Source organism: Triturus cristatus, chromosome 1_1 (genome assembly GCF_964204655.1).
Source record: "Triturus cristatus chromosome 1_1, aTriCri1.1, whole genome shotgun sequence".
Classification (NCBI taxonomy): domain Eukaryota; kingdom Metazoa; phylum Chordata; class Amphibia; order Caudata; family Salamandridae; genus Triturus; species Triturus cristatus.
In genome coordinates this window covers 277103791-277120227 of record NC_140579.1, presented here as the reverse complement: position 1 = coordinate 277120227, position 16437 = coordinate 277103791, and positions in this window count along the sequence as shown.

The following is a 16437-nucleotide window of genomic DNA, read 5'->3' as shown; positions in this document are numbered from 1 at the left end:
TTCTTTGCTAGTAATCTTGCCCAGGGGGGCCACCAATGTAACCCTGTTTGATGTGGTCCTTATTAAAGCATTAATAAGGTGACAAGCTTCATTAGGCACAAGTAGCTCTCATGATAGAAATGTTGCGATCCCAGTGAACACGGGCGTGTTATTACTGTACCGTAACTTGATGTGATGCTCCGGTTTCTCAACGCCGCGCCTAGTACTCTTCAACGGTGATGTGCATATTTGTTAGCCTTCAACAGATGTGTTCGTTCGCTATTATTTCGCCCAACCGGCAAGTGATTGCATTTATGGGAATCCAACGCGGCGCTTTGCCCTAGGATTGTCGGCAGTGGCCCAAGTGCACCAGGTGCGCACTGGTGCTACACTGGTGACTTTTACCCTGGTGATGGCATTGTTAAAAGCCAAGCAGGTTCCTTTGCGCTAGGTCAGGCTGGCCATTGGGCCCTGTTGAGGCATGTTTTGGTTTGTTGCAGCACAGGCTGTGTTGCAGTGTTCAGTCGCAGCAGATTATCCTCGCTGGCTCCGCTGACTGGAGTTGGGTGCATACCCTGGCCAACCAGAAACTCCATATACAATATTGTTAGAAAAATTCCAGGAGTGGTTTGCGGTCCTGTTGCTACTGCCCCACAGGCGAACACAAAGCCCTATCATAGCCCTGCGTCTGGCTGCAAGTCAAATGAACGACAGTCCCTCAGCGTCTTAACCAGCACTGCCTGGGTATGGCAGGACATGCAGTCAGTCTGGGTGAGGCTGGCCCCCCTGAGGTGAGGATAGAGCTCAAGACACGAGTTGTACCCCGGGATAACAGTGCAAGGGCTGAGAGTGTGCCTACCTGAAAAGGGGATTGAAAGCACAGTATAATTGAGTATAGACATCGAAGCGTGCTTGCTGGAGCCTGGGACAGAAGTGTTTCAGGCTCTGTGCGTCCTGTAGCTGAGTTTTTTCATGGGGCGTCATCTAAGGGTAAGAGGACTAGAGGACATTGCTGCCCTGCACCATATAAGTACCCTCCGGTGTTCCTATTTAATGGGTTTGTACGGTAATGATTTAAAAGGCGCACCTTGGGCCTCGCTTTTGGTATCATGCTTGCACTTGTATAAGGGCGCCGCTCCATTTCTGAGGTCGTTGGTTATGTTGGCTATTCTCTCGCCAGGTGGGCCTGCTTGTGTGCCCTGAAGGGGCAATGTTCCTAGCGGTGAGCTGTGCGCACCTGCTGCCTTGCGCTTGGTATATCTTTTGGTTAGCTTGCCGCTGGCACAGGACAGGTATGATGCCCTGGTTCCTGACATGCTCATCGCCTATGTGATGGTCTGTGGCAGGGAGCTGTATCCCTGTAGCGTGGTATCAGTCAGCTGGTGCCGTTACATAATTTCACAGCATTATAGGTTACTGTGCCAGCTAGTCACAATCAGGTAATGTTTTGATCTTTGCCCTCAGGGTAAATGGCTTTCTGGAATCAAGCAGGTTTTCTCGTAAATGGTTATGGAGAAAGGTTAGTGCATAGTGCAGACTAAGCATAGTGGGGACAGATGCCAACATGTGTCAATTTGTTTCCCTATAGCAGGGATTGTACCCTGTGAGGTTATTGAGTTTGATTTCTCTTGAGGTCCTTGGCAGTGCCTTTGGGGCGGGCTGCCCTGCCTCTATGTGCTTGAGGCATGCATGACTGAGTGAGATGCAACGGGGAGCAGAAAAGAGTTGCACACTTGCTTTCCCCCGGAATTCTTATCCATGAGCCTCAGTAGCGAGAATGATCATGCCAACAGTGACAAGGAAATCATTTATGACTCTTGAATCGGCTTATTGGCAAAGAGAGGGTGGCAATGTCTAGTGACGACGTAGAGTGGACAGTCTGTTGAATGGGTTACCACGCATCTTAACGAGGCGTGGGGGCATAGCCTGATTTCAAGAAATGGACATCTAGAACACTCGCCTGTTTGTTACACAAGCCTGGCATTGTTCGGTTCTCTGTTTGGGAAGGCAAATCGGGTCTTGCCACACTCTGGGGGGATTATACAGCCAAGGGCCACCAGTCACGTATGTGACCAAGCTGCAGGCACTGATGCCTCAGGCTTTAGAGGAGGCAGTCTTGTAGTGCGGCCCCTGCTGTTCAGCTGCTGGCATTCTAGTGCCGGTAGACAATTTAAGGGTCTTATCTGAGATGTCCAGGGGGCATCATACCTTGGCTCTCGGCTCACCCTGGGCAGAGTTTGGGACGATCTCTGCGGTGTGACTGGACTGGTTTGGAGCAGCAGCGCGGGGTGTTTTGATGCTGTTTTTATGCCTGGCCGTGAGGCTTGTCCTGCGCCGCAGGATGCTATACATGGGGTGAGTGGATGTGGTTGATGACCAGAATGGCCGACCGAGAGCTCAGAGACTATTGGAAACTGACCAATGAAATCAACGTGTGCAGGGCTTCGGACCGGAGGAGGGAAATCTAGCTACTGTATTAGTGACTGACTTAGTGTCAGTGACACTTGTTTGTTTTGGGCTTTACCCCGGTCATCACCGGCATTTCTATTGGCTGGTCTGCGTGATGCATCTGGGGGCTGCTAGGCACACGAGGTGGTAATTCTAATCGCAGAAGGGTCTGTGTGTCCGTGCGTTATATGAGATATGTGATGCCTCAGTTGGGCATGAGGTACTTATGATATGCGCCCTGCTACAAGTGTTAGTAGGATACACTGCTGATTGAGTGGATGCATAAGGTGTTATGCTATTTACAGTTCCTAGCAGCAACTACAGGGTGGTGTTAACTGAGCTGTAGGATGGTGGTACGATTGCCCCAATGATTTAGGTAATCCCTTCTCTTGGATGGACGATACAATGGGTAATTAAAATAACCTGGTATGGAGTCTCTTCTGTAGGGTGCATAGTGTGTCACTGTGGGAGTGCGGTTGGCACATTACATTTGCCTCTAGGAAAAGCTGGTATCTTTGCCTAACCACCTACGGGGTGGGCAGGTATCAGCTTAATTGTGTACTTTCTTCTCCTGACTAGAGAGGCGGGTTCAGCCAGGCTTAGGTGCATACCCTAACCAACCAGAAATGCTATTTACATTGTTGGTAGAGAATGCCTACGAGCTGTATGCAGTTCATTCGCAGCCGCCCCACAGGGATAATGTTTTAGGCCACTAGGTTTGTGGAAGGCTCTGGTTTGGGAGCCTGGTGAAGAGCTAAGGTTAGGCTAGTAGGTCTCAGTCTTTCACCGCACCATTGAGTCCCAGCCATAAGCGGATTGTATCAGGGAGAGATGGGTGTGGGTCAGGAAGCGCTAGGCATCAGTAGCACTGAGCGGCTTACAGACAGATGTGGTACCCTATCCAAAGGGCATCGGGGGATTAGAGCCCTACTCCGAGGTACTGCATTAAGTGCTTGGAGGTCTGTTTTGCACCGCTTTCCAATGGAAACAATTGTCTAGCGGGCTGAGCTGAGCATTTTTGCAGGCGTAAGTAACCGTATCAGCTACCAGTCCAAGCATGCTTCTATCACTAATTTACTCAGATAACTGGGACAGGAAGTAAGGCGGGACGGATAACTTTCTTCTACCTGCATTGGCACATCTTGTCAGGAGTAATTGTCAAAGGGATTGCACTTCAGCCGGGTAAACTTGCACCCATCCACACCAAGCAGATTGTGTAAGATCACCCTGGGCCACATTGACACAGCCCAGTATTAGGCCAGTGTGGTTGTCAGTGCCATTAATTATTACATTGAACTAAACAGGACGTGTGACCGTGGGTTACAACAGCAGAAGTTTGGGGATAGCTAGACCCCACCCATTGTCTAGGTGTGGGTTTAATTAGTTGGAGTTGGCACTCTTGTTTGAACAGGGGTTCGAGGCTACATGAGGGCATCACCGCGTCTCAGACCGAACACGGGCATTGAGTGTTTCCCAGGGGGCAGCATTTGAAGGCAAGGCTCTTTCCAAATCTGTCACCAGAACACAAGGTAGTCAGGGCCAACTTGTCCGTTGGGTGACTTGTGCAGTCACCTGTGTAGCCATCACTCCACGAAGGGGGGAGTTGTCTCAAATAGAGGGCACAATGCATATATTGTTTCAAACCAGATTCAACACCATTAATGTGTTCACCAGGGTCTAGCAATCAAAGAAGGCTGTGCAATCACCTGGCAAACGGTGCAGATTAAGTGCACTCTAGAACCAAGGTTAGGTGACACAGGAGTGTGACCCAAGTTACACAGGTGGCGGAATGGCAATGCAGGATTTTCAGCTTATGCTGGGTAGGAGGTTCCGTATCACCAACTAGCAGGGTGCCATGTGGCATAAACCAGTAAATATGTGTAAGAAGGACATAGATGCAGGTCAGGAGAGGTTTGTCTAAGGTAGTACGTATTGCCAGGCATGGTTAACAACCCATCCACACCAGTAGGACAGTCACCAACTGACACCGGGAACCTTGGATCCTAATAATCATTGGAAGACACACACGATTCTGTGGTCTCGTGGGGTATGTTAGTCCCACCCTGAAGTGTAGAAGGCAATAGAACTGCACATGCCACTATTGTGGGGGTGACAGATGCAGCAATTTGATCCCTGCCAAAGCAAACCAAGGTTCTTGTGGCCAGACGCACAACATACAACCGTTCACCCTTGCCTCACTGAAGGTAGTCTGTTAGCAGAGGTATAGAACGGGACGGCTTGCGCCAGGGTGCGGATACTGCATGGGCAACACAGCAGATAGGCTGCTGCCAGACGAGGGTGCTTGCGGGCTGAGAGGCCAGGCAATGTAGCAGAGCCAATCCTAAGGACCCCTCCCCCCCACCGAACTGCCTGCGAATGCGAGTTCAGTGAGTTTTGCAATGTCGTAGGTATTTTCCCGTCCATACAAGGGCAGAAGGGTACATTGCAGGAAACTGCATAAATAGAGTGGGGGCAAGACCTATAGAGCATCAGGGATCTCAGCTGGTTAGCAGGGACGTTGGCATCTGTGATAGAGCGTTAGTCAAGCAAGTCTGGTAGTAGGCTTAAGTTCTCTCCAAATTGTTGTTGTGACTGCAATAGTGTGCGCTAGGCGGAAAACAGTCTTGTTCGCTATGGATTATTATAGAGAAGGTCTGTGCACATGTCGGGTCAACCTCAACTAAGAGGTGCACTCTGCTCCCAGGTCGGGCTACGGGTCGCTTCAGTGATGCACGAAAGGCCCCGTCCACATAGCCACGTCTATAGGCTGGTTGTGGAAGCGGTCCTATAAACGAGTGGGCTGCGGTTCCATTGAACCAGGTGATAGGGTGCACATAAGGCTAGAGAGCTGCAACTACAGGGTTCAGGAGGTGGGAGCCACTTCAGCTTTAAGGAAGATAGCGATGTTTAAGAGTAGAGCCCCCTCCTGGGAGGCCATCACATCCTTGCAGGGCATGCGAGGCACTGGTCCTTACCCAGAGAACCATAAACCGCTCCATGCGCAAATTCGCAGAGCAAGGGCCTTTGGCTTCATCAGGCATGAGCCATGCCAGGCGAACACCAAAGGTTATTTTACAAAGTTGGGGTGCACTTGGCACAGGTGGGCTTGGATCTGTTCCTACTGGACATGAATATGGCCCGTGAAGTTGCAGGTTGCAGTGAGAAAGGAACTGTTTTGGTGGGGGGGGCTCTTTAGGCGACGGTGGCCGCCTCCAGAGCTGTGGCGGAGTTACAGAGCGATCTGGAAGCATATGGGTACAGAAAGGTTACCTCTACAAGAGCACAATAGGAGTGCCAGAGCCAAATCACAGGAACCTCGTGTGGAGGGTCCTGTAACAACTACGTCGGCGCCCCGTTAGTCCTTCGTACGGTTGTGGGCCTGAACAACCGGGGGTTTGCCTTGCTACGCTCCGCCCTGAAAGGGGCGTGAGTAATAAGGGACCAATGTGTCACGTGATCCAGTAAGGGGATCACCCCCCATAAGGGTAGCGCTGATTGGTTTCTCCACAGTGCTTGGCTCATCAGGCGGGCAGGGCAGCATAGGTTAGTACAGCGGCCTGCCCTTGGATCGCCCGTAAGATAACCCACCATATTGCATACTTTTGTATGGAAGAAACCTGCAGCAATATTTTCCCAAACAAAAGTTGTGTTGTGTATTTATTTATGCATGCATACTCTGTTATGGTAAGGGTGGGGTGTGATGCCATAATGGGACTATGCGGCTGCCCGCGGACCCCCTTAGTCCCATTTGGGCATTTCCCCACCCCCACTAATAATTTGGGACTCTAGGAGGAGTCCCCTTATCAGTCGCATCACTTCCGGCACGTAGAGGAGGGGGAGGTATTTATGCCTCCCCCGGCCATCTTGGCGTCCTCTTTGCGCCGGACACGCCGTCTCTCACCCTACCGCTTACCCGGCGTGGGGTTGGCAGGTGAAGTACATAGGATGTTGTAATGTTTTCTTTGTCGTTGCAGGAGGAGTTACAGGGCGATCTGGAAGCATATGGGTACAGAAAGGTTACCTCTGCAAGAGCACAATAGGAGTGCCAGAGCCAAATCACAGGAACCTCGTGTGGAGGGTCCTGGAACAACTATGTCGGCGCCCCGTTAGTCCTTCGTGCGGTTGTGGGCCTGAACAACCGGGGGTTTGCCCTGCTACGCTCCTCCCTGAAAGGGGCGTGAGTAATAAGGGACCAATGTGTCACGTGATCCAGTAAGGGGATCACCCCCCCATAAGGGTAGCGCTGATTGGTTTCTCTACAGTGCTTGGCTCATCAGGCGGGCAGGGCAGCATAGGTTGGTACAGCTGCCTGCCCTTGGATCGCCCGTAAGATAACCCACCATATTGCATAGTTTTGTATGGAATAAACCTGCAGCAATATTTTCCCAGACAAAAGTTGTGTTGTGTATTTATTTATACATGCATACTCTGTTGTGGTAAGGGAGGGGTGTGATGCCATAATGGGACTAAGGTTACCATAACACTATATTGTCGCTTATTTGGTAAGCCTTAATAAGTAGAGTAATATGGGAGTAGAAAGTCTGTGCTATTGGCTGGACTCGAGATTGCAAATTAAATTCCTGAAACTTCTGGCCTAGGCTCTTTGCCATGGGAAAAGTTACTCTGTAACATAAAGTATGTTATAGAGTGTTAATTCTGTCCAGCTAATTGTCTTAGTCTTCATCAGCTAGTAGGACACTGCAGTGGAGAAGATGTCCCGTTCTTTCAGTGGAAGGTTATGTTAATGTTGTTTTACATGTTATGGTTATACAACGCTATGGCAACTAGTATAACACTCAATAGCCTGAGAGCTGTTCTGGTGGGCACGGGGACGCACGGGCCATATAAATACAATGACAGTTATTTACAATGTGTCCCTGTCTGACCCCTAAGGCTCGGCCTAGGTGCCTCAGGTTGTATTTCATCTGACCTTCCACGCACTGCTAAAGCGTGTCTCTTGCAGATGAATTCTCCCACACCACTGAACAAGTGCCTAGAGGCCATCTCCTCCTGTATCTTGCACATCCATCTCTCCAGCGGGCCAATGACTCTGGACGAACTAATGCTGCAGATCAGAGCATATAAATTCTCCCTACTTCCATGGACAGAGTAATTCCACAGTCATACGTGCATACACTCACCATACGCTAGGGCCCATCACACCAACATACATTCTATTACTCTATCCACACTAAATATACGAGAGAACTCCTGAATCAATCTGCATCTAAACTGAGGTCAATGCAACCTAATTGATTTGTCTTGAGTCATGATTTAAACAATAAGAACACATTTGAGATCTCAATAAATGACAAAGAAATAACCACCCGACACTGTAATTCAAACAAAAGGTTATTTATTATTCTCATAGTTACCTATTCTAGCTAAATGTCGTATCTAGGTCAGGACAGGTCTCTCAGTAAAGTCTCCCGAGTCGCCGTCCTCTCAATCAGCGTTGATCCTCTCGAGCATAAGTTCAGGAAGAAGTGGTCTTAGACCCTCTCTAGTCTAACAATATTTATACTAAAACTTACACATTAAAAGTTACAAACAAGTTCTAAACGTCCGTTGAGCAGAGCGAGCAGGAAAGGATGTTGGCTCGCAACATTTAGAAAAAACCTCCGCTCTCGAATATCACAAAAATAAAAACACGGAAGAAGGAAGCATAAACTAAATCTGCAACATTCATGGATGCTCTTCTCCGGAATTATAGTGAAGCCACTGCAAGTTTATCAAAATGTTCATTGTGGCTACTGTTCTCTTCCAAGGATAGCTGGCGATGAGCCCAGAGCTGCTGTCCTCACGGAAACTTTTAACACAGACAGAGGCCGAGGGCAGGTTTTCAACCATATTCAGCGAGGCCTCTCTTCATATTTCATCTACTCAAATGCAGGCTGTAAATGTCGGCCATCTTTCAATAGGCCAGAATGGACAATCTTAATTAAAAGAAACACAAAACAACGTTATTAAATCATAATGATTATACAGTGTTAATTCCCACTAATACCCTTATGTGTATGTAATTATCTAGCCATCTGCGACATAAAGAAGCATTAAAGCATATTATTTCAAAGCGCAAACACATAACAAATAGCACTTTAGCCACACATATTTAATTAATCTGCTCACCAACTTAGTTCACGCATTAATTTAAGCCATGCAATTGCATTCCCACGTGTAATTTTTCATTAGTAAGGTTGATTAGTCAGAAAACTCGACAAAATTAATATCTAGTAATTATTCTCTAGTAATTTTAATTATGACATACAAAAAATATAAGCTGATGTTCGGGTTTAAACAGAAAACCCTGCTCCAGCAATCCCCCCTTTGGTGATATATTATCACCACAAAAATCCAACCCAAAAAAAAAATTAGTTCCCATTTCTTAGGAGAAATTCAAATGTCTTTTTGTGTTACATTATACACCAGTTTCCCTTTCATCATCTCTTCTGGTTTCTAAGTACATGCTCTCTCTAAATTCTTCTAATTCTATTTCTTGTGGGTCTCTTTTTGGCCTCTTTTGTCTCTTTTCAGTATTTTCTCTCATTATGTTCTTTTTACTTCTTCTGTATTTACAACATAAACATCCTAATCTAAGAATCAATAAAGCAACAATCACACATGTCAATGGAAATAATATTCTACCAAAAATGGTACTACCTATTTTAGCAATAAAATTCTTAACAGCAATGATCTTATTAGCCATTTTAGTCCAGATACTTTCAGCTTCCAGTGGTACTAATTCTTCATGCAAATCAGTAATATTTTTGATATAGACCTTTAGCTCTCTGCTTTCGTCCGGAATATAAGTGCAACAATGTTGAACTTTCAGCATTCCACAGACTCCACCCTCTTTGGCCAATAGAATATCAAGGGCAAGTCGATTTTGCATAGACATGGCGCGTAAGGCAACCATCTCCGTGTTTACTAACAGAAACCCTCCAGCGGTGCTTGTCGATAAGCGATCCACCACTGTTGACAGCTTCCGAATTCCATATGCATTTAATGAAATTCCCACTGCTGGAATCAAAGCTCCAAAAATATCTCCTACAATTTCTGACCAAGTTTCTCTCTTAAAGCGTGTTAGTAGATTAATCTGTTCTGCATCTTCTATCTTATCTATATGGAAAATCTTTAGAAAGACCAGGCCAACATAACATGTGCCATACCAATGGTCAGGCAACCTGTAATAAGCCTTATTCCCACAAATATAGTACACTCCCGGGAAAACTGGATCTTCTCCTCCTTTGAATCCCCATCCTGTTGCAAGTATGTATCATGGCACTCACTAGTCCCAACAAAATAATTATCATATTGGGATTTCCTTCTAGTAATGCATAGTTTACCCTTCTGTGGTGCATCTAAAGCCAAAGTTGGACTTGCCCCTTTCTTCAATTCTTTTCCCATTTCAATGTCCCACACTGTCTCACTCATTTTAAATCCTCCTGCCATTTCATGCATGCTCACTCTCCTTTTCTCTACCATGTCCAGGAAAGCTTTCTCTTCTCCTTTCAAACTGCAAGTTAAATTGTTTCTAAAAATGTAATCTAATGTTAATTCTTCTGTTTCAATAAAAATCTCACCAAAAATGTTAGCTTCTTTAGCAGGATTCAGTTTTTTATTCATAGGCAATTGCCCAAAAATGTTATCCTTATTAGACATCTCATAATCTATTTTCCCTAATAGATAAAAAATACTACTTAACACACTACATGAAATTCCATACGTAGCCGGAAGATGATGATAAGTAACTCCCTCTGAAACGGATGCAGGCAATTGCATACAGACGTAGCAATCCCTTACCTCCATTGTCTTTACGTATTCATACAACAACTTTGAAAAAACATTGCTAGAAAAATCATTAATTGACCTATCCTTATGTATGTATATGTTACTAATTCTAGTTGGCACTACTTTTTGTGAACTCTTCTCTACGTTAGTCATATTCTCAGTATGTATTCCAAAAGTGTCTATTGTAACTCTAAAAGTAACTAATAAAGCAAGTACACTCCATAGTAGCATTAATAATCCTGTACAGCAGCAGCACATTCTACGCCATCTTTTCAGAAAGGCATATCTACTTTGATTATTCTCTGTGTTAGCCATTTTACTACTTTGGCTGTGTCTTTTGACTTAGCCTCCACTACCCCACTACTGAATCTCTAAAACACTAGATTATTTCAATCTGTTAATTTTTAGATTTCTTCTTTTCCACTCTTCTCCAAGTGACTCCTCCAGTTCACTCAATTTGGATTTTCATCCGCTTTTCACTTCTTCAGCAACATCAAATTGTATCAGATCTTCAATATCCTGAGCATCTGACTCTTCTCCAATGTCAGTCAAGATAACTTTCAGGACTCCAACAGTTTTCTCCTTCTCAACCACTTCTCGTAAGGTCCCCTCTGGATTTCCTTGACTTTCTGCCTCTTCTTCTTCAGACAATGCCACATACGTCCATTCCGATGACCTATACTTCTGGTTGGGCTTTCTGATTCTCTTGATCTCCTCTGGTTCCTTTGATTTCTTTTGTTCTTCCTCTTTTGCTTGATTCTGACTCGACACCTCATTCACCTGTTCAGCTTTCGATGAATTCGCTCGTGTCAGTCGATACCTCAGCCTCTTTATCTTGTTAGGCCAAAGATCTCCCTTTACACTCCTTTTCTGTTTCACTTCTCTATTATTTCTTTCTCCAATCCAAGTTCTCTTTCTCAGAACTCGACCCTCTGGTTTCTCATTCTCACTCTCATCCGATTCTGTCTCATTTGCCTCTGGTTCATCAATGATTTTCTCTTTTTCCACAGACTTCTTCTCCACCGATTGAGATTTCCCTACTACTGTCCCTCCTCGGGTCTCCGACACGCAATCTTCTTGCTGTCTACTTGTCCCTTCACCTAGCTTATCAGGAATGTTCCCTACACCTCCTCGGGGGTCTTCCGCAATCTGTCCCTCTCTATCTTCTTCTGACTCTACTTCTTCAGGAGTAATCTCAGGTGGATTCTCAATCTCTTCATCTGACTCAGGTGTAGTCTCTGCGGAATTGCTCTTTTCTCTTCTTTCCTTTTCACCGCTCGTTGAAACTTCAGGCACCTTTCCAAAATCTGAACTCTCTCCTGAGATTCTCAATGTTCCTCTCGAAGCCTCTCTTGGTAAGAAAAAAGAATCACCTGACTCTCTTTCTGACTCTCTTTCCCCCCTTTCAGGATTCTTTTTTCTTCTCACTGTTTCAGTGTCTGCATCATCACTGGAATCGGACTCTTCAAAGTACTCTTTACCAGTCCCATCCTTCGGATTCGGAACTCTCAGAGTTTGACTTGCATGAACCCAGTTTTTCACTCCAGCACACTTCACAGCAGTCGTCGTAGTCAGAATGACTTGTCTTGGCCTTCCCCACCTTGGAACCAAGCAATTTCTTCTTCTGTGCACTTTTATTCTCACCCAGTCCCCTGGACTTAGATCATGGGCTTGCTTCTTTTCAAGTGTGGTGGCGTCTTCTCCAACCTGGTGAAACACAGAATGAACTGCGTCAGCCAGGCCTTTACAGTAATCCAAAATCATGTCATCAGTTATTGTCATTAATTTGTTGACAGGCACGAATGCATGTCTCATTGCTTGTCCCATCAATATTTCATGTGGACTCAACCCTGTAGTTCTATCTGGAGTAGATCTAATAGTCATTAGAACTAGAGGCAAGACATCAGGCCATTTCATTCCAGTGGCTAAACACATCTTACCAATCCTGTTTTTGATTGTGCCATTCATCTGTTCAACAACACCAGAAGCCTCTGGCCTGTATGCACAATGTAGCTTCTGCTGTATGCTCAATGCTTCACAAATTAAACCCATGTGCTCATTGTAGAAGTGTCCCCCTCTGTCTGACTCAATTGTCACTGGGAACCCGTACCTAGGAATCAATTCTCTCAACAATAACTTGGCCACTGTTATTCCGTCATTTCTCCTAGTCGGATAGGCTTCCACCCACCTTGAGAACAAACAGACTACCACTAGAACATACCTCAATCTATTAACTTGAGGCATTTCAATTAAATCAATTTGCATCCTGGTAAAAGGACCTCCTTCTCTGCCTATTGTTCTCAGACTCACCACTGTTTTCTTTCCCGTATTGAACTGCTGACAAATCAAACATCTTTGACAGATGTTTTCTGCAATCAGCCTGAACTTTGCATTGTACCAGGTCTGTTTAAAAGACCTAATCATGGTATCCCTCCCCAGGTGACCCTGGCCATGATACATTCTTGCCATTGTTAACAACATGGAATTTGGCATAACTGGTCTCCCATCTCTATAAATCCAAACATGATCTTTTTCTCTTGGAACACAACCTGCTTTGATCCAATCTCTCATTTCCTCATCTCCTGCTTCATCCTGCAACTGTTTCACCTCCTCCCATGTTTCCAGGACATCCCTCCCCAGGTGACCCTGGCCATGATACATTCTTGCCATTGTTGACAACATGGAATTTGGCATAACTGGTCTCCCATCTCTATAAATCCAAACATGATCTTTTTCTCTTGGAGCACAACCTGCTTTGATCCAATCTCTCATTTCCTCATCTCCTGCTTCATCCTGCAACTGTTTCACCTCATCCCATGTTTCCAGGACATTAGTAAACTTTACAGAACAAAAAGACATTTCCTTTTCTCTTCCATTGTTAATCGAATGATTGTTCTTTGCACAATACTGTGCACAATACTGTGCTATGTCATTTGCGAACTGATTACCAAGAGTAACAAAATCATCTCCCTGTCCATGAGCAGCACATTTCACAACTGCTAGTTCTTTAGGTAGCTGTATTGCCTCAAGCAATTTCCCAATCACTTCAGCATTCTTTATAGGAGTTCCACTCGACGTCAAGAAACCTCTCTGTAGCCAAAGCTGGCCAAAATCATGAACCACTCCAAATCCATACTGACTATCAGTCATCACAGTCACTCTCAAATTCTTCCCAATCTTGCAAGCTTTTGTCAATGCCACCAATTCAGCCACTTGAGCAGATCTAACTCCTTTCAAAGATGAGGCTTCCATAACTTCTGAAACTTTACACACCGCATAAGCTGCACTCAGCACACCTTCTTCTGTTCTCAGACATGATCCATCCACAAACAACACATGATCACTCTCAGGCAGTGGCAGGTCTCTTATGTCTGGTCTCGGTTTTGTACAGTAGTCAAGCACATCCAAGCAATCATGATCAACATCATCTCTCACACTCACATTTTCAGCATCTGGCAACAGTGTCGCTGGATTCACATTCACACATCTCTCAAGAGTCACATTTGATGCTCCCAGAATGATTTTCTCATATTAAGTCAGCCGACTATGTGACATATATTGAGTTCTGCTTCTTGTCAAAAGAATTGCCACATCATGAGGTACGAATACCCTTACAGGATATCCCATTATTATACCCTCACTCTGTTCCAAGCTTCTGCATGTAGCAGCTACTGCTTTCAGGCAACCTGGCAAACCCACAGCTACTGGGTCAAGTGTTGATGAGAAGTACGCAATTGGCCTTCTCAGACGTCCATGTTTCTGAATTAACACTGAAAGTGCACATCCATTTCTCTCACTTCAGTATAATTCAAACTCCTTCTCATAGTCTGGCATTCCCAGAGCAGGAGCTTCACATAATCTGCTCTTTAATTCTTCAAATGCTGCCATTTGTTCTGCATTCAGTTCCAATGGGTCTTTTACCTCACTTTTGGTCAATTTAATCAGTGGCTTTGCTATCAGGAAAAAATTACTTATCCACTGACGACAATAACCTACCATTCCCAGAAACATTCTCACTTCCCTCTGGGTCATTGGGGCTCTCATTCCTCTGATAATTTTGATCCTGTCATTGGTCACCTTTCTCAGACCCTTTTCAATATTGTGTCCAAGATAATGTACTTCTTTCTTACAAAATTGCAATTTAGCTGGAGATACCTTTAACCCTCCATCTGCCAGATGATTCAGTAAAGCTATGGTATCTACTTCACAAGCTTCACGTGTCTTCGATGCCACAAGTAGGTCATCGATATACTGTACTAGTACTGAGCTTTCAGGCATGATCAAACTCTCTAAAGACTTTTTCAACAATTGATTGAAAATTGAAGGACTCTCTGTATACCCCTGTGGGATACGGCACCATGCCAAAATATGCTGACCAAACCGAAATGCAAAAATCGGCTGGCTGTCATGATGCAATGGAATTGAAAAGAAAGCATGACACAAATCAATTACTGTGTACCATTCAGCATCATGAGGAATCTGATACAAAATCACTGACGGATTTGGCACAAGGGACAGCATGACACCACAATTTTGTTAACTTTCCTCAAATCTTGCACTATCCTGAACTTCCCATTAGGTTTCTTCAGCCCCATTATCGGTGAATTACATGGGCTACTCAGTAACTCTCTCAAAACACCCTGCTGAATCATCTTATCTATGATAGGTGTTATTCCTTCAATTATTTCTGGTGTCAATCTGTATTGTGGAATATTAGGATAAGTGACTCCCTCTTTCACTGTAATCTTTACTGGATCTACATTATTCATCAATCCCACATCCTCTCCAGTAAAATCCCAAACCGCTGCTTTTACTGTGTTTCTCAACTCTTGAGGCAAATCATCTGGATTAAACACAGCATATGTTCCAACAATCTCACTTTCTCTAATATCTAGAGTCATCCTGTACAAAACATACTCATCTGGTGTCTCAAAAGCTATTCCATCCGGAGTACAAAAAATTGTGCAATTCATTTTACACAATAAGTCCCTACCTAACAAGTTCACCGGACTAGTGTCACAGACCACAAATCTGTGCATATCTGAAAATGTCCCTATTCTTACGCTTACTGGTTCAGTAAGGCGAGTCTTAATCTATGTATTAGCTACACCAACCACTTGGATTGCTTCGTCCGAGAGAGGAAGATTTCTTATATCTGCTGACCTGCAGTTGATCTCGTCGCTCCTGTGTCTACTAAAAAAGTAACACTTTCCCCATTTATTTTCCCATCTACAAATGGTCCTGCCTGGTCTATTTCTAGAGTTGCTCCAAGTATGCACTCTTCCTCCTCTCTTCGGCACCGTCAGTAGTCCCCTTCAGACTCACTCCCCTCATTCTTTAACCAGTACTGCTGTACCGGGTTTGAACGTCTCGATTTGTTTACCTGCTCATCATTGTAGAATCCTGAGTCCTGGTTATATTTCTGGGACCCTCTATTCTGCGGCAAGGGCGGTTTTGGCTCTTGATTCTGCTGCTTGACATCCTTCTGCTGTTGCTGCTGATGATTACACCCCTCGTTCTGCACCTGTTGATTCAATGATTTTTTCTCATTACTCACTAATGGTGGATTCGTACACTCGGATCTCCAATGCCCCAACTGCCCACAGTTGTGACATGGGAACTTCTTTTTGGCCTCCTCTAAATTCCCCTTTCCTTTTCCTGTACCATATCTGGGCCTATTTCCTTGATTATTTGCTTGTTCCACCAGCTGTGCTTCTTGTCTTTCTGCAACCTTCACCTTTGCTCACATTGCTTTCTCCTTCAGCTTTCTTTGTTTTGCCTCAATTTCATCACTGAAGTATTTCGCATGTCTCAAGATTTCATCAATCTTTTTACTCTGCCAATCGACTGTGTGCGCACGAATCATTTCACTGATTTCAGGTCTCAAGCCATATACAAATCTGTATACAAAATGACTTAAATCTTTATCACCCAGATGTTCATCTCCACTGAACTGTTTAAAAGCCAGTATCAACCTTTCATAGAAAGCATGAACTGATTCTTTTGCTTCCTGATGTGTTCGATCTATCTTAACCCAGTCTGTCTCTTTAGGGGGTACCTTATTCTTCAGGAACACAATAACCTGTTCATATTTTCTCATAACCTCCGGGTCTGGAGCTCCTGTTTTCTGATCCCTTGGGTATTCCTTAGCAGGCCAATCTACAACTATTTTACACTCTGCCCACAAGTCTGCTGGAACAATTATATCACACAGACTAT